At 30.9% G+C, this 19,012-nt stretch overlaps 1 long non-coding RNA gene across 2 annotated transcripts; it reads left to right on the top strand.

The window, feature by feature from the left end:
* Nucleotides 1-422: 422 nt before the first annotated feature.
* LOC124910695 lies at nucleotides 423-1,804 on the top strand. 2 transcript variants are annotated; one of them, XR_007096450.1, is made up of 4 exons: nucleotides 423-469; nucleotides 811-908; nucleotides 1,422-1,510; nucleotides 1,733-1,804. It is a non-coding gene; the product is annotated as an uncharacterized LOC124910695 (long non-coding RNA). The 2 variants fall into 2 exon arrangements; XR_007096449.1 differs by having other exon boundaries at nucleotides 1,760-1,804.
* Nucleotides 1,805-19,012: the final 17,208 nt, after the last annotated feature.

Raw genomic sequence — 19,012 nt, forward strand, 5'->3', positions numbered from 1 at the left:
AAAATTACGAAATTAAACGGAAGAAACAAGTGCTCTCTATCTCTTCGAAAACCGTAACTCTGGGAGCAAAAGATTTCCGTCACCTAGAAGATTTCGGGATTGAAAATATAGATCAATCGATAGAGGAGGCAATTCAGGCAAGTAATTCTAAAAGGATCGCCGATATTGTCTCCGAGACGGCAAAGCGGTCCAAGGAGTTTGCCGCCGAGGCCAAAGCCATTGCTGACCACCGCATTAAGTCCCTTACTGAGCAGATCCCCTCCATCACTCTTCTCAATGCCTCATCGCCTTTCTCCGATGATCCAATTCCCGTAGATCTTGAGATATTCGGTATCACCGACGATCTGAGACAGTTCGCTCGAGGTTCCACGGTCACAGCGTTTCGGAATTTCCCCATTCATGGTAATCGAAGAAATTTGAACTTCAGTTTCAATTTTAGTGGATTTAGAAAGAGTTGAAGCTCTTAAATGTATGTATCCTTATTTCAGATTCTGCCTTATTCCAAAATGAACTCTTAAGGAATCCAGCTTTAAATTAAGTTATTGTGGTTCAATTTTATTTGAGATTCGATCTGAAATTCGAATATCATTATTTACTTCAGAAGATTCTTTAAGGACTCTTTATCTTTTAGAACCACCTTCTATTACATCATCTGAATTACCTTTTATTAAGCATAATATAGTCATAAGGACAATTCTCCCAGTATTTCATATATTGAAGTAAATTCTTTGGTATTCTCTTTTTATGAAGTAGCTTTGGACCAGTTCATAAACTGTCATTTAACTTGTTTCCTTTAATTTTGATTTGTAGATGATTCTATAGTTTTTGATGTGCCAACAGTATTAAATGAGAGGCAGAGTGGTAGCAGAAACATGCATTGATCCTTGACAAGGACCTTAATTTCAAAGGTTTGATCCTTGATATTATTTTCCTCTTACATTATGAGTTCTATAGTGTTTGTAATGGCCAACAATTGAAACAGTTCTATAAACTATATGAAGTAATTGTTCTTGCAATGTCTGGCTTTACATTCTTTTTTTGGACTACACTCACCTAGTTGAACCTTAATACATTGGGCCATATTTGAGTCCTCTAATTTAGAAAAGTGGGCAGTATCATCTAAAGTAGTTCGGTCCATATATCATCTCAGACTGCAACTTCTACTAATTCTAATGGAAACTCTGGACTTTGAAAGCCTCCTCCAAATGATTCATGATAAAAAGCCTTTTAGGTGATCATAACAGTTTATTATGTTCTTGTATTTTCTTTATGGTTCTTTTATGATTATGGTTCCTTTGTCTTGTGTTGACTCTTCTAGAAAAGAGGAAAACAATATACTGATGGTATGATCTTCAATAATATGCTATATTGGGCTAAAATATTTAATGCATATTGTAATTACATGCCTAATATTGTTGCAGGAATTGATCATCTTGGCTATCTTCGTCAAGCATTTGAAGTTGGATCCTTCAATTATTTTCTTGAAAGTGAGATACTAAATGGTTCTGAAGTGAGTTTCCTTGCTAATACTTATTACTCTGCTCTCATTATTAAGTTCCCATATATCCTAAATGTTTCTTGGGTATGTTTTCTCAAGACCACACCTTCATTATATGTTTCTGTCTTGCCAACTATATAGCCTTTGTTGGAAGCTTCACATTTGCTTTATTCATTAGTTCCTTTTCTCTTCTGTTTACATCTGAAGCTTGTTTTCTTCGCCGCATGCTATTAGTTTGATGGGCACTGGTGGCTCCTGCAGGTTAAAAATTCTGGCTTGGATAGGCACATTGAAACTAACTTATGGTAAACTTGAACCAATTATTGCTTCCACATCTATGCAAACTATGCATAGTATTTTGTTAGATGATGACTCTTTTTTTTCATGCAAGGTAATTATGGCTGTAACTATTTGCAGTTTGATAAAAACATATTGTTTAGCCACAATGGTCCATTAATGATGTCAATGAGCATTGATACACTGGCAAGAATGTTAAAATGGTATTTCATTCTCTGTTAGTCAAAATGATAATTTTGTCCTTCCCTACTTATTTCTTACATTTCCTAGTATCTGAATTATAGTTATTAATTTCAAGGGACAGGCTGGCATGTTAACCAAATGTGAAGTTAGGCAACAATTGCATTAGACTCCACTATGGGAGTTGTTTATTGGGTTGTGAATCACAAACCATTTGGTAAATGGTCTTTAGGGTGTAAATTCCTCTTGTAAGTCTTGATACCTCATATAAATCTTAGTGGCCCTATTTCTAAACATTCCCATAAATAAGATCAGTTAATATCCATGCCTTTTGAGATAGACACTTAATCCTTTATTAAATTGACCATGGTCTTGCACCTTTTATGTCAATAATGATTGTTTGTTGTTTCTTCAGGTTGCCTGCTTCACTACACTTAATATGAAAGGTGATACTCATTCATGCTTAAATTTATTGAAGGTTGGTAAACACAATGTTTATTTTGTGCTAAAAAATCTAAATCTTGTTTTTAACTTTTTATTATTTTTTATTTATTTAAAACTTAATTATGAAAGAAGACATGGGTTTATTTGTTAAGAACAATGTATTTTAATTATTTATTTTTTTCGATTTTTATTTGCAGGATATATTGCGTTTTCATGCTATACTTCTTGACAAAAGTGATTCTTGACAAAAATGAGTAATTCTTTTCATTCTTAATTAGTGTTATTATTTTTCTTAAGATTGGTTTCAATAAAGATAAGATGGCATGAACATGGGAAAATCATTATGGAATATGATTGAACTAAATGATTTGGTTAATAGATTTTGGTTTTGATATTGTTTGATGTTTCTTCCTTCAGGAGGTGCAGTTTGAAAATGAAGGGACTAATAAGAGGAACTGCTTATCTTACCAATTTTTTATTTTTTTTATAGTATTTTAGTATATAAATTTGTCTGTTAGTTTAATTGATTTATAAATTATTTGAACATTATTAAAAAATTTAATATCTAGTTCATAATTTTTATATTTGACTATGATCTAATTTTAGAAGATAATATTGTATAAAAAATTTATAATTCTTTTGTTATTATTTAAAATGTCAAAAATGAAGTTCTAAATGTCCTTTCTATAGTAATTATGTAATTTGAAAAAAAATGTAAAAATAAAATAAAAAATAGAATTAAAAATAAAATATAAAATAAAATTGTTAAAACTTAAATAGACTTTTAGCAACGCTTAAATTAGTTTTACCAATTAAGCGTTGTTATAACTTGCGCCCACCCTGCTTATGGCGACGCATGAATAAGTGTCGGTGATATTTTTGGCGACGCTTTTAAAGGTTGGGAGAAGTCTTTTTAAGCGTCGCCAATAGTCATATTTGTTGTAGTGTCAAGAAGTGGAAGTGTTTGTTTGAAAATAAAACAAATTAAAAAGTTAAGTGTTTGAGTTCCAATAACGGAGGTGAGTACATCAATTTAGAGTTTAGAGAGTATTGTGTTATGAATGAGATCAATATGATAAAAACGGTTCCCCGAATGCCTCAAGAGAATATAGTAGCTGAACAAATAAATCGAACATTGAACAAGCGTGCTAGAATAATGAGATTGCATGATGAACTACCTAAAATCTTTTGGGAAGAAGCTATCAACACTGATGCATACTTGATAAACAAAGGATCCTATATACCTCTTAAATTAAAAAATTCATAAGAAGCCTAGAGCAATAAAAAAATAAATCTTTTTTTTATTTAAAAGTGTTTGGTTGTTAATCATATGTGTATATTAATTAATGTGATAGTAGTAAGTTTGATCCAAAATCTAATAAATGTTTTTTATTGGTTATGGTGATATCGAGTTTGATTATTATTTTTAGGATAATTAAAATCAGAAGATTATTTGTAGTAGGAACGTTTTTTTCATTGAACATGTTATTTACATAGATTGTGTTGGTAGGACATTAAATGGAGATTCCAAATTGGAAGAGACTGGTACAATCAATTTGAGAGATTTTTAGCTGAATATATACCGACTGTCAAAGAAGACCAATTTATTGTTGAAGAAGAAATCGTTGAGAACATGGCCCTAGAGTCAAATCAAAAAACACCGATTATATAATTGGGAAAATCGTCAAGAAATCAAAAACTAGTCTAGAAGTAGTCCCCATCTATGAACTATATCTTATTGACATATATAAGATGACCTAAATACTACGAGAAAGTAAGAGATGATGTGGTTGTAACTCTTTTTGCGAGAATTAGCTCAAGACTACGAGAGAAGTATTTTGCGATGCGAAAATTAGAGTTTCATTCATTTGGCAAATATTATTGTTTATTATGGTAAAACGAAGCATATACATGTACATTATCATTTTATCCTATCAACTTTAGAAGATGGATTGTTAACCTTTGAGAAGATTCCCAGAAGTGAGAATCCAACTGATATATTGACGAAAGTTATAACAAACGAGAAACTAAAATTGTACAAAACTTCAGTTGGACTTCTTCGTTAAAACATCAAATGAAGAGCCGCTACCGATTGAGAGAATATGAAGTTAGTCTCCAAGTGAGAGATTATTGAGTTGTGGAGTCTACACTTATAATAAACTTTATAGAAGTTAATTAGATTTTATTGGGTTTGTGTTTAGATTTGGACTTGGGATCGATCAAGAGTTATTTATCTTTTATTATATTAAGAGAGATAAATAGTGTAAAGAAAAACTTTGTATTTTATCTTCTTCTTCATAGTGAAATTATGTGGCGGATAAAGTGAACGCAACTCTTTTAAGTGAAAAACTATAAATCTGTGTCTTCTTGTGTTCTTATTTTTATTGATCGTTTCAAGTAAAATAAAATTTGAGAATCCAAATCCTAACAATAAGGTTATACTCTTGATTTGAAACTGATCATGTTCTTGTTTGTCTACGATATGATCTATATGTTATTTACATTACTGATCTCCACAAGAAATCATCTTTTCCCATATAATAGGATTTTAATCAATGTTTATCATCGACGGCTCCTACAAAAGGTTTATGTCTTTAGAATTTCCTGGTTTTGATTCATCGGAAAGTGTTTGATTAATTAGCTCATATATGATATTTTCTCTATTATTGTGGATAGCGTGTGGTAAAGATTTCTAGTGATTGCATCTCTCTTTGTCTCTTCTTCAGTCGCGGTCAAGTAGAAATTAAGGTTGCAGGGAAGTCTTCTAAAGAAGGTTATCTAATCAAGTAATGAATTTGTTTTTTCTAATTAAGTTATTGCAGTTGTGCTTTTTGTGAATAATGAATCGATTCAGTTTTATTTATGATATTACAGTCAAAGACAATGGTGAATTCATGATTTTTTTATGGGTTGGGTTAGGGTTGAGTTAGGGTTACCCAAATTATATAAATTTAATTTAATTATCTTTTATTAATCAAATATAAACTAATCATCTTCCAACTTAAATACATTCTTTTGATTTTTACTACGTTGATCTCCATTACAGTCGAACACATTTAACACGCATTTTTTTTACGTTTCTTTAAGTTTTTGGCACATTTAACACATTTTTTACATGTTTAATACATTTTCACACGTTTAATATGGTTTCACGTTTTTTTTTGCATGTTTAACTCGTTTTTAACATGTTTAACACATTTTACACGTTTTTCATTAAGATCTTCGACACGTTTGGCATAATTGGCATGTTCGGCATGGTCAACACGTTCTGCACAGTTGCTTGGTCACGCGATTCAGTTGATTTGGTAGTAAATTACGGGAAACGTGGTCGGAGTAAAGATCGTCGGCACGTCTGGCACGATCGGCATGATAGGTACGTCTGGCACGTTCGACACATCGGGGAAAATCGTCTAGGATTTGAGTAAGGTCGTTTCAAGATTGTTGTTCTAACTTTAATCCCCTGTTCTGAAGTCTTATTGGAATATGGGTAATAGGAAAAACAACAAGGCAAAAAAAGTGGAGGATTTTGTTCTTAAAGGTATCAAGGCCATAGAAGTGCAGGACTTTATTCTTAAAGGAGTCAAAGACACTGTAGAGAAAGAAATGAACAAAATAGCTGAAGAAGTTATTAACGAAAAAGTGCAGGAAATCAGCAAAGACCCAATTTCTGCCCAAAATCCTTTAAAAATAATCCAGGGATCAAGGAAAAGAAAAAATGAGTTTGAATGATAGGGTATAATCAAAGGGCACATTTATTTGGACTAAAAAACTAAATCACCAAACTCCTGATGCATGTTAAGAAAAAAGAGATTGTACTAAGCAAGGAGAAAATACAAAGCACAACCGTCCAACTTAACATTCACTATCTCCAAGACTGGAATTTACTCAAAAAGGATGAATATGAAGTGATAGTAAAATGGTCTGTTGTAACAATGAGGGATTTAATGAATTCTCCTAAATCAAAGACCTATACTATCAGAAGTAACATGGAAAATCAATGAATTCTGGAAAAAAACAACATTGGGAAAAGGCTGAAGATCATGAATACAAAGGAAAAATCTACTTGGGCAATGTACATGCAAAAGTGGAGGTACTAAATTCTCCTTTTGAATTTAAATTGCCTTCTATAGTAGAAGAAAATTGTATTAGGGAATAGGAAAATGTACTGGTGGGAAACTACATAGGAAAGAATAGAGTTTCCTTTAGAGTCACCAAAGAGACACTTATGAAGCAATGGGAGGAAAAAGGATTGGAGAAAATTTCAACGAATGTACATGATCTCTACTTTTTAAAATTTAAGAAGGGATCAAATCTGGATGAAATTCTGGAAAATGGGCATACATATATTGGATCCAACTGCATAAAGTTAGAAAGATGGTTTGAAGATTTGAACCTATTAAGCAAGCCTAATGAAACAACTCAGATATGGTTCAAACTTTGGAATATCCCTACACACATGTATAATGTAGAAACTCTTAGTCATTTTGCAGGTTTATTGGCTACGCCATTATACATGGACTAAATTACTGAAGGAGGAGAGCATCTAACATTTGCTAGAATTAATATTGAGGTGCATCCTAAATGCACACTGCCGAATAGTATGACCGTAGTAGACAGAAAAGGAAAATCTACTGTCATGGAAATCACTTATTAGTGGAGGCCATACAGATGCACTTTCTGCTAATACATTCCAACATGCAAGCCCAAATTGTGATTTGGCTAAGGATGAAGATAAAAAAATCATAAAGGCTAGAAAGTAAAGATGCATGAAAATGAAACAGAGGTGCCTATTATCAAAAAGCAAAATGTGGTTAAAGATCATGAAACAGAAGATAAAGAAAATTATGTACAAGACGAAAGTAGTACGATGAAGGAGGTGGAACCTCAACCTAATCATATTAAAGAGATAGTTGAGGATTCTCAATCCAATCAAGTTGAGGTGGTTGCTGATGAAAATAAAGAGGAAGATACCCAGGCTAATCAAGAGGAAGAAGAGAATTCTAAAGTTGATATAGAGGAATCCAAAGTTGCTGAGGATTCTAAAGCTGAAACTGAAGAAAATAAAGATAATGATCTTGAAATTCAAGTTGAGAACAAAAAGGTGAAGAGCTAAGAATTACTGAAGAATAATTCTTTTTATCAAATTAGAACAGGTTCATATAAAGGAAAAAATCAAAATGAGAATAGGCAATACTCATCATCATTTTTAGTTCACCCCTCTTTCATTACAAGAGGAAGGGGAAGGGGAAGGGGAAGAGGAAGGATAAGGGGAAGAGGAAGACAACCTGTTGAAATATCAAGTTGGTATGAAAATAAAAATCATGATTGGGATAATTAGGATTTGATACAAGTTATAATCTTTGTTTGTAATCTCTGTTTTTCGTATGTTTGATGGCTACTAATCAGTTACTTTAGGGTCGTTTGATTGTCATCTTTTAATCATAGCTATGATTTGTCTAGCTTTGATTCTTGACCCTCCCACTTTTGAGATTTTAATAAAATAGTTTTAACCATTTCCCCCCCCCCAAAAAACACGTTTTAGACGTTTTTGACATGTTGAACACGGTTTACACGTTTTGACACGTCTAACATTTTTGAGAAGTTTAACACGTTTTGGCACATTTAACACATTTTAGTACATTTAACACATTTTGTTATGTTTAATATGTTTTTCACATTTTTGCCACGTTTAACACATGTTTGACATTTTTATCATATTTAACATGTTTTTGATATGTTTAACACGTTTTTGACATATTTAACACGTTTTTGGCACGTTTAACACGTTTTGAAAAAGTTTTTGACAAGTTTAGCAATTTTTTAGCTAATTCAACATATTTGACACATTTTGGCATGTTTAACACGTTTTGCATGTTTAACATATTTAATACATTTCTTATATTTTTAACACGTTTTGGCATGTTAACACGTTTTTGGCACCTTTAAACGTGTCAAAACTTGTTAAAAATTTATTAAACGTGCCAAAAACATGTTAAATATCCAAAGTGTGTTAAATATATCAAAACGTATTAAACGTGCCAAAAACATTAAAAAAATGTGTTAAACGTGTTACATAAGTTAAAAATGTGTTAAATGTGTCAAAAGCATGAAATTTATTTTTAAATGTATCAATAATGTGTTAAATGTGTCAAAAATTTGATAAACGTGTTAACCGTTTTAAATGTATTAAAAATGTGTTAAAATGCCAAAAACATAAAAAAACGTATTCAATGTGTGAAAAATATGTTAAATGTGTGAAAAACGTATGAAATGTGTCAAAAACGTATGAAATGTGTCAAAAACGTGTTGAACATATTTTTTGGGAAAACGTGTTAAAGATGTTAAACGTGTGAAAACGTGTGAAAAACATGTTAAAAATATGTTAATCGTGTCAAAAACGTGTTAAAAACGTGTTAAACGTGAAAAACATGTTAACCATATCAAAAACGCGTTTACTGGATAAAAATGTGTTAAATGAGTCAAATTCATGTTAAATGAAAAAATAAATAATTCATTTGGGTTATCCAATCCATGTCCAACCCATATTAGTAAATAATATGGGTTAGGTACAATTTAATTTGGGTTGAATATGGGTTGGGTAAATTTAATTTACGTTGAATATGGGTTAGGTAATACGGGTTGGGTTTACCCGTTTGATCACCCCTAATTACGGGTAATAAGTGAGCATATTAAGCACATTAATCGAACTGATTTACGAATACTCCTACTAAAATAAAATAATTATACAAAATCTAAAAAGTGATTAAAATACCCATTTTAAATAGTAAATTTATAGATTTAAAATTATATAGTCGAAGAGAAATTAAGTTTAATAAATTTATAGATTTAAAATTATATAGTCGAAGAGAAATTAAGTTAAGAAAACGTGAGAAGTTAAACGAATTATGTTGTAAATAGGTGAATGCTAACTATATAAATAAAAAATATAAAAATCTAGTTTAGTGAATATTAATATAGTTTGATGAAAATACAGGAAAAAAAAGACACAAAATATGAGAATAAGAAAAAAAACACAAAATCGTCGTAAATTTCCAAATGGATGGATTGCTATATCCGATCACTTTATTCTAGCGTCAAATATTTATTTTTTAATTGATTTATTTTTGTTTTTGAAATTTTTTTTGTTTACATAACTTTATCAAATTAATATAAATGTTTTAACTTATTTTAAATATTAATTTATAATTTTTTTAATAAAATTTCTACATAGTTTAAACTAATTTAAAACTAACTAGAAAGTTTTTTTTATTAAAAATTTATCAATTTAATACTGTTTAAATATAATTTTTAAGTTAAGTTTACTAATATTCTAGTCATATTTGCTTACTACTCTATTTACTGATCTACTATTATCATATATGTTTTATTTATGTTTTTTTTATTAAATTAATATTATTACATACTTTGTTTTTTTTTATGAAAATTATGATTATGAGGGTGATTATTTCTACTATTCATATTTGAGTTGTTATATTGAGATTTTTGCCTTATAAAACTCCGAAAAAATATATTAGAAAATTGAGAATGTAATTTTATTTTCAATCAAATACATCTTAAATTAATGCAATCTATAAATTAATACTTTAAAACTAATTTTTTTATTTTAACCTTAATTTTTTTAGAAAATTATAAATATGGTTATTATGGTATTATCTTTTAAAAAAGGTAATATATATATATATATTATGCTTAATTTTTAAAGTGTCCGGATTGCCGAGTCGAGAGTTGTGGTTAATTTGGATATATATGTGAAAGTAAATGGATACTTGGGTCGGATTGTGGGTTGACCCGCACATAAATTTAAAACGGTTAAAAATAAAATTAAAAATGTTATAAGTATGGTTTGAACTTGCAACCTAACAAAAAAAAGTACAACCCTTTAACTAACTAGGCTAATAACACTTTATATTTTAAATTCAACACCAAATTTGATGAACACGGGACATTTTAACAATATAAGTTTAACTTTGTAACTAACTAATCTCTCTATATATATAATGATTAATTTGAATATATGTGAGAGTAAATGGATAATTGAGTCGGATTATGGGTTGACCCACCCATAAATATTTTTACCATAATATTTTTTTTAACGGTTTTTTATATTATTACTAGTGATTATTAATGTTTCATAAATATGGATTCGTAGTTAGACGTGCAGTCCAACAGATGCGTAGTTAGACGTGCAGTCTAACAGATGCGTAGTGAGACGTGCAGTCTAACAAATGCGTAGTTAGACGTACAATCTAACAGATTCGTAGTTAGACGTGTAGTCAAATAGACACGTAGTTAGACGTTCAGTCTAACAGACACATATGTGCAGTCTAACAGACACGTAGTTAGACGTGCAGTCTAACAGACACGTAGTTAGACGTATAGTCTAACTCCCTTAGACTTGGCAGTCTAATGGAGCACGTCTAATTCCTCGCTTAAGCAGTTGTTTGAAGTTAGCATACGTCTACCCACGATCAACTAGATGTGTGCTACTCCTGCTCCACTCATCTGTATAGTCCGGTACGCCAACTATTTGTATCCAATGAATGAACGTCACTACGTACGCGAATATTTGTCACACTACTTGTTCAGTAAAGGATAGTTCCAGAAAAATATCCAGCGCACTTCCAGTTTGGTACGGCCACGATTCTTGTGCACAGAGCCTGTTGTACTATGTAGGGCCAATCCATTGGTTGTGCAAGATGTGCACTTGCACAGGGCCACAAAAAATGTAGGGCCACCAAAAAAATTATATACATATATATATATATAAAATTAACAAGTTGTTGTAGTATAGTGGTAAGCATTCCCGCTTGTCACCCGGGTGACCCGGGTTCGGTCCCCAGCAACGACATTAACATTTTAGTTAATGATTTGATTGTTATTCTCACCAAAAGAAATATATGTTGTTATAGTATATAGTGATAAGCATTCACGGGTTTGATCCCCGACATCGACATTAATACATTTTTATTATTTTCACCTAAATTAGTGTATTAATAACCAATTCATAACTAAGACTACAAAAATGAACATCATAAAAAATCTAAACAAATATCAATATATTAAATCCAAAGTAGAAAATCTCAAATCTTCGATATTTATTTTTTCTTTCATCATTTTTAATCATTTTATTTTTATATTGTTACTAAACAATTGCAGTCTGAAAATATGCGTATTGATGTAGCAATGGGTAGTGTGAAGGCACTTATTACATTCTTTATAGAGTACAGAGAAGTAGGATTTGAGAATGCGTTGAATTGTGCCAAAGAAATTACTGTTGAATTGTATATTGATCCAGTGTTTCCAAAGAAGAAAAAGAAAAGAAAAGTTCTTAAGAAAAAACATTTTGATGAGATGGACTCTGAAAATCATTCATCTGAACCACCTATCGAAGAATCAAGTCAAGAATCCTTCAGAATTCATTACTTTTTATACATAATTGATGAAGCAATCGGTTCATTGGAGAAAATGTTTGAGCAATATGAGGACACATTTGGATTCTTATTTACGATAGAGAAGCTAAAGTCCTTGGATTCTATTAACCTAAAAAGAAGTTGTAACAACCTTGAGAAGAAGCTGGAGAATGGTCACACTTCTAACATTAACGGTGAAGATTTATTAAATTAATTGGGACTATTAAAAAAACATTTACCAAATGAGCTTGATTCAACCAGTGCAATCCTAGATTTCTTGAAAAGAGCTAATTATTATCCTACTAGTTGTCTAGCATATAAAATTATGTTAACAATTCCAGTGACAGTAACATCAGCTGAAAGAAGCTTTTCAAAGCTAAAAATATTGAAATCTTACTTGCGTTAACCATGTCACAAGAAAGACTAAATGCTTTGACTTTGATTTGTATTGAACATGAGTTATTGGAAAAGCTTGACTATGATAGGTTAATTGATGATTTCACATCTAAGAGTGCAAGAAGATCAATTTTCAGAAAATAGTATTGCATTGTCTAATTCAAACTGGTAAAATTCTAGTAGAATTGTATTGCATGTCGTGTCTTTGTAATAAATTTCAGACTTTTGGTCATTCCTTTTGAAGACAATGTAACAAAAGCATTTGTTATTGAAGTAATTCAATAAGCTTTACCATAAAATTTGCCTTGATTTTTTTATCTTTTTGTTGTTGTGATCTTAATTGTTGGTATGCGTAGATATTTATTTATGATGTTATGTTTGTAATTTTAGTATTTTGTTTGGAATACTTAGGGACGCATTTGATATCTCGCACAAGGCCTCCAAACATATTGGGTCGACATTGTACTATGGAGGTTTTCTAATGGGCGTTTGTCACGTGTCCATCTAGAAGATTCGACCATTGGTGTCCTGACTCTATATATAAACCCTCAAGGACAACGATCAAGGTACGAGACTTGCCAGACTTACGAAGTACTGAAATACCAGCCTTACCTGCTATCAATCTCATACTCTTGCAGTTACTGATTTGTACATTATCTTCAAGTTCAAGAGAGAATCAAAATCTGTTTAGCTGAGAAATATTCTTAATCATATTGTAAGTTGAACAGAGCCTATTCTGTTCAAAAGTTAGCTAGCCAGTAAACTGTATTTGATTCAAAGAAGTATATAGTGAAATCCTTCTAGTTGTGGAAGAAGGGGTGACGTAGGAGAGTTTGCTCCGAACATCCATAAATAACTTGTTGTGTCATTTACCTTTTGTCTTTCCTTCTCTCATTGGTTCGTAGCTTCAAACCTGAGCAAACAGTTATGCACTTGAATCGCTTTAAGAGTTTGCAAGGGTTTGTGAAGAATAGAAAGTGATATTAATCCCTAACATGATTTCTATCAAATAGTTTTTCAGAAGTTGTCATCAATAGTTAGACCCCCGTCTCTATTGATTAAAACGATTCTATCACTTTATATTTTAAGTTCAACACCAATTTTGATAAACGCGCGACATTTTAAAAATATAAGTTCAATTTTTTAACTAATTAATCTATATATATAATAATTCTTAATTTCAAAGTGTCCGGATTGTTGGGTTAAAAACTATGGTTAATTTGGATATATATGTGAGTGTAAATGAATACTTGTGTCGGATTGTGGGTTGATCCGCCCATAAACTTAAAATAGTTAAAAATGAAATAAAAAATGTTATATGTATGTTTCGAACTTGTAAACTAATAAAAACAAGTACAACTCTTTAAGCAACTAAACTAATAAGACTTTATATTTTAAATTTAACATCAAATTTAATGAAAACGAGATATTTTAATAATATAAGTTCAATGTTTTAACTAATTAAATATATATATATATATATATATATAAAAAGCTTTTATAAGTATTAATAATAATTCTAATTTGTTTCTTTCTCATAAATTAATTATATAAATATATATTTATATTCTTATTAATCATGTAATATATATTTTTTATTAATAATTTATATAATATATATATATATATATATTAAATTTAGTTACCTTTTATATAAATATTATATATATATATATATAATTTTATTTTTCATCATTAATTTTATATAAATACATTTTATCTTTTATCATTCATGTTTTCTCTCATATTATATATATATATATATATATATATATATATATATATATAATATTTTTTTTATGAATATAAATAATTTTTTGATTAATATAAAAATTAACTAATTGGTAATAAATATTAAATACAAAATATATATATCCATACACAATATAATAAAATTATTTCAACAATCTCAAGTGGTCTAACGGTTAAAGTGCTCATATTTCATGTTTAAGACTAGGGTTCGAATCCTAAAACGTACAAATTTAGATTTTCAAGAATATAATCTTGATTGTAATATATGGAGGTCGGGTAGTTGGTGGTTTGTCGGCTGAGGGGATAAAGAGGCATATGAAAAAGTGTGAGTCACAAGATGATGGTTAATTGGGGGTTAGTGGTTGGTTTGACGTCTGATAAGAGGTTTGTGATCAATTGGGATTGGTTGTAGATTTGTTTAGGTGTGAGTGAAAGAGAGATCGACTAAGATTGGTGAGTGGTTTGTCGGCTAAGGGGATAAAGAGGCATATGCAAAAGTGTGAGTCACAAGATAATGGTTAATTAGGGGTTAGTGGTTGGTTTGACGTTGGATACGAGGTTTGTGATCGATTGGGATTGGTTGTTGATTTGTTTAAGTGGGAGTTAAAGAGATGTCGACTAAGATTGGTGAGTGGTTTGTTGAGGGATAAAGAGACATATGAAAAAATGTGAGTCATAAAATTAAGGTTAGTGGGTGGTTTGCCGAGGAGATAAAAATGCATATGAAAAAGTATGAGTCACAAGATTAGGTCAGTGGGAGGTTTTCCAAGTGGATAAAGAGGCGTATAAAAAAGTGTGAGTCACAAGATGAGGGTCAATTGGGGGGTTAATGATTGAGTTTAACAAGAGATAAAAGGTGTGTCATCAATTGAGGTCGACTAAGATTGATGGGTGGTTTGTCGGCCGAGGGGATAAAGAGGCATATGAAAAAGTGTGAGTCACAAAATAAGGGTTAATTGGGGGTTAGTGGTTCGTTTGACATTGGATAAGAGGTATGTGATCAATTGTGATTGGTTGTTGTTTTGTTGAAGTGGGAGTAAAAGAGAGGTCAACTAAGATTGGTGAGTGATTTGTCGAGGTATATTGTAGCAGATAAAAAAGTGTAAGTCACAATATTATGGTTAATGGGTGGTTTGTCGAGGAGATAAAGAGGCGTATGAAAAATTGTGAGTCACAAGATTAGGGTTAGTGAGTTGTTTACCAAGAGGATAAAGATGTATATAAAAAAGTGTGAGTCACAAGATGAGGGTCAATTAGGGGTCAATGGTTGAGTTTGACGAGAGATAAGATGTGTGTCATCAATTGAGGTCGACTAAGATTGATGGATGGTTTGTCGGCCGACAGGATAAAGAGACATATAAAAAAGTGTGAGTCACAAGATGAGGGTCAATTGGGGGTTAGTGGTTGGTTTGACGTCTAATAAGAGGTCTCTGATCAATTGAGATTGGTTCTTTATTTGTTGAAGTGAGAGTAAAAGAGAGGTCGACTAAGTTTGGTGAGTGGTTTGTCAAGGGATACAGAGATATATGAAAAGTGTGAGTCACAAGATTATGGTCAGTGGGTGGTTTGCCAAGAAGATAAAGAGGCATATGAAAAAGTGTGAGTCACAAGATTAAGATCTGTGAGTCGTTTTCCAAAAAGATAAATAGACATATAAAAAAGTGTGTGTCACAAAATGAGGGTCAATTGGGGTGGGGGTTAGTGGTTGAGTTTGACTTGAGATGAGAGGTGTGTCATCAATTGAGGTCGACTAAGATTGATGAATGATTTGCCGATGGATAAAAGAGACATATAAAAATGTGTGAGTCATAAAATGAGGGTCAATTAAAAGGTTAAGTGGGTGCAGATGGATAAAATATATGTTAACATTAAGTTTAAATTAAACTTAAATTTTCCAACCTATAACTAATTTTAAATAAATAATATTAGTTTTGTCTAAAATATTTATAAATAAATAATATTTTAAATATATTTTTTTCGTGTAAATATACAATTTTTATGCTAGAGTTTTGTGTAATTTTATCGAGAATATAATTTAATTATTTAAATATGTATTTTAAATTTTAGATTCATTAATGATACATGAAAATTAATTTATTAATCTATTAACATACTATATTTGAAATATATATATATATATATATATATATTGCTAAGACATTTAAACTAAATATCAGTTAAGAGTTTGTACTTATTCTACTAAAATTTTAAATATATGATCCTTCAAGTTTTTATGAAATATTTGTTCAAAATTTAATGCTCGAACTTTTGAAAGGTATATTAATCACAATTCTAATTATTTAATGTTTTCTCACAAATAAATAAACACCTTTTGTACTATTTGTTTTTCATAATTAATTAAAATAGCAAATATGATTTTTTATTAACTATTCTCATACATTAAATTGTATTCGGCAATTTTGAACGTGTATAATTTTGAAAACACTTAATTTAAAACAAAAATACGTCCAAATTTGTAAACATACACAAAGTTACGTCGTTAGGAAGTTTTTTGAAAAATAAATACAAAATCTATTTATTTTTAAAAATATTAGATTACATATTTTTTTAGTCACCCAAACTAACTTAAGAAATTAGAATAAGTAAGAAATGTGAAAAACTTTAATATCTTCTTCTAACATGTGACTATCTAGTTTAAAAATCGAATTTAAAACAAAATAATTTTGATTCAACCGTCTCATTCTCAACTTAACTTAAAAAAATAGTTCAAAACGTCTCTAAATATTATATAATTTATTTCTTAATTTCAAATATAAACAAACCCAAATTCCAAATATAATTATGTTTTCTTTCTTATATATGAAAAAAAGGACTCAAAGTAATTTGTATGTTATTGTATGACTTAACTAAGATAATTCTTGTTATATATATATATATATATATTTATTTGGTTTTAATTTTCAACGCTAAAGTGTTCAAATGGACCTTTTTTTTAAATAAACATAAATTCATCCACTTTTAAGCTGACTGCTGAAACATTGCACAAAATGTGATATTGAATAGTAAATAATTGAATTTAGAGTAAAAGAAAATATAATTGTATTGTACCTGCATTTCATTATAATTATAATTTCAAATACAAATAAACATGTAAATATCTATAATAAATGTTGGAGAAATCGAATAATAGTACCTGTTCAGCAATCCAGAAATAGATAAGCTACAACAAAAGGTCTAACAATTCTTTTTCCCCTTCTGTATAATCAAATGGACAGCCAATTCAATTGAGCATCAAACAATCAAACAATCAAAAAACAGAGAGCAAGACACCAAGATTTTACGTGGAAAACCCAAATTAGGTAAAAATCACGGGACACTTCGGCCACTTAAATCATCCACTATATCAAATGGGTATACAATTTTGTTCAATATAAGCCTAGAGGTAATCTAATCAAAGTTATCAATTAACCTCATCCTATTTTGTCATTCACATACATTATCATCATCACTAAATATGGCTAACCAAATGGAGAAGAAATAAAGGAAATTTGAAGAAGAACCTGCTGCTTCAATGGAGAAATTCCTGTTTCAATGGAGGAAGAACTGCTGGAAGAGGGAGAGAGAAAAACAACTAAACTGCTGTGTTTTTTTCTTAATTAAATATGCCCTAATGGGCTTCATTAATTTGTCAGGCCCATCTTCCAAATGAGATGACCCAACAAATCTCCCCCGTCAGCGCAACTTCGCAGGCTCCAATAAACCCGCTCTCTCCCGACAATCTTCAAACTTGTCCTTAGGCAAGGATTTCGTAAACATATCGGCACCATTCTCACTTGTATGAATCTTCTCCAAGTTCAGCTCTTTTGCCTCAAGCACATCACGTATCCAGTGATATCTCACGTCGATGTGTTTGGATCTCGAATGAAAAGCTGAATTCTTTGAGAGATGAATGACACTTTGACTGTCGCAAAACAAAGTTAACTTCTCTTTCTTTTGGCCCAACTCTTGTAGGAACTTCTTCATCCATAACACCTCTTTACATGCCTCAGTAGCTGCAATATACTCAGCTTCTGTATTAGACAAAGCAACACACTTTTGTAACATTAACTGCCACGAAACAGCACCGCCTGCAAAGGTAACCAAAAAACCTGATACATATTTTCTTGAATCAACATCACCCGCCATATCAGAATTTGTAAAGCCTTCCAAAATAGGAGTATCACTTCCGAAGCATAAACGTGCTTTCGAAGAGCCTCAAAGATATCTGAGAATCCACTTAACAACCAACCAATGTTCTTCTCCCGGGTTGGAGAGATACCGACTAACAACACCAACTGCGTGTGCTATGTCCGTTCTTGTACATACCATGGCATACATAAGACTACCAACTTAGGAGGCATAAGGTACATTCTTCATTTCATCTTTCTCTTTCTCACTTGTAGAACATTATTTAGAACTCAACTTGAAATGACCTACAAGTGGAACTGAAACCAGTTTTGCATTTTTCATTGCAAACCTCTCAAGTACCTTTTCAATGTACTTCTCCTGTGATAGCCAAAGTGTTCTGTTCTTTCTGTCTCTTGTGATTTCCATGCCTAGGATCTGCTTCACTGAACTCAAATCCTTCATCCCAAACGACTTGTTCAAATCCCTTTTGAGCTTCTCAATTTTTGCAATATCTTGCCCAACAATCAACATATCATCAACATAGAGCAGAAGAATAACATAATCATTAACATCGTATCTCTTGATGAAAACACAATGATTAGAAATAGTCTTACTATACCCATTTTCTTCCATGAAGGAGTCAAATTTTCTGTATCATTGTCTAGGCGCTTGCTTGAGCCCATACAAGCTTTTCCTCAACCTACAGACAAGATCTTCTTTACCTTTAACTTTGAAACCCTTAGGTTGTTCCATATAGATCTCTTCTTCCAATTTACCATGGAGAAATGTAGTCTTCACATCTAGTTGTTCAATTTTCAAATCTTGACTAACAGCCAATGCTAACACATCTCTGATGGATGACCTCTTCACAACCGGTGAGAAGATC

This window comes from Impatiens glandulifera, chromosome 7 (assembly GCF_907164915.1).
Source record: "Impatiens glandulifera chromosome 7, dImpGla2.1, whole genome shotgun sequence".
Lineage (NCBI taxonomy): Eukaryota > Viridiplantae > Streptophyta > Magnoliopsida > Ericales > Balsaminaceae > Impatiens > Impatiens glandulifera.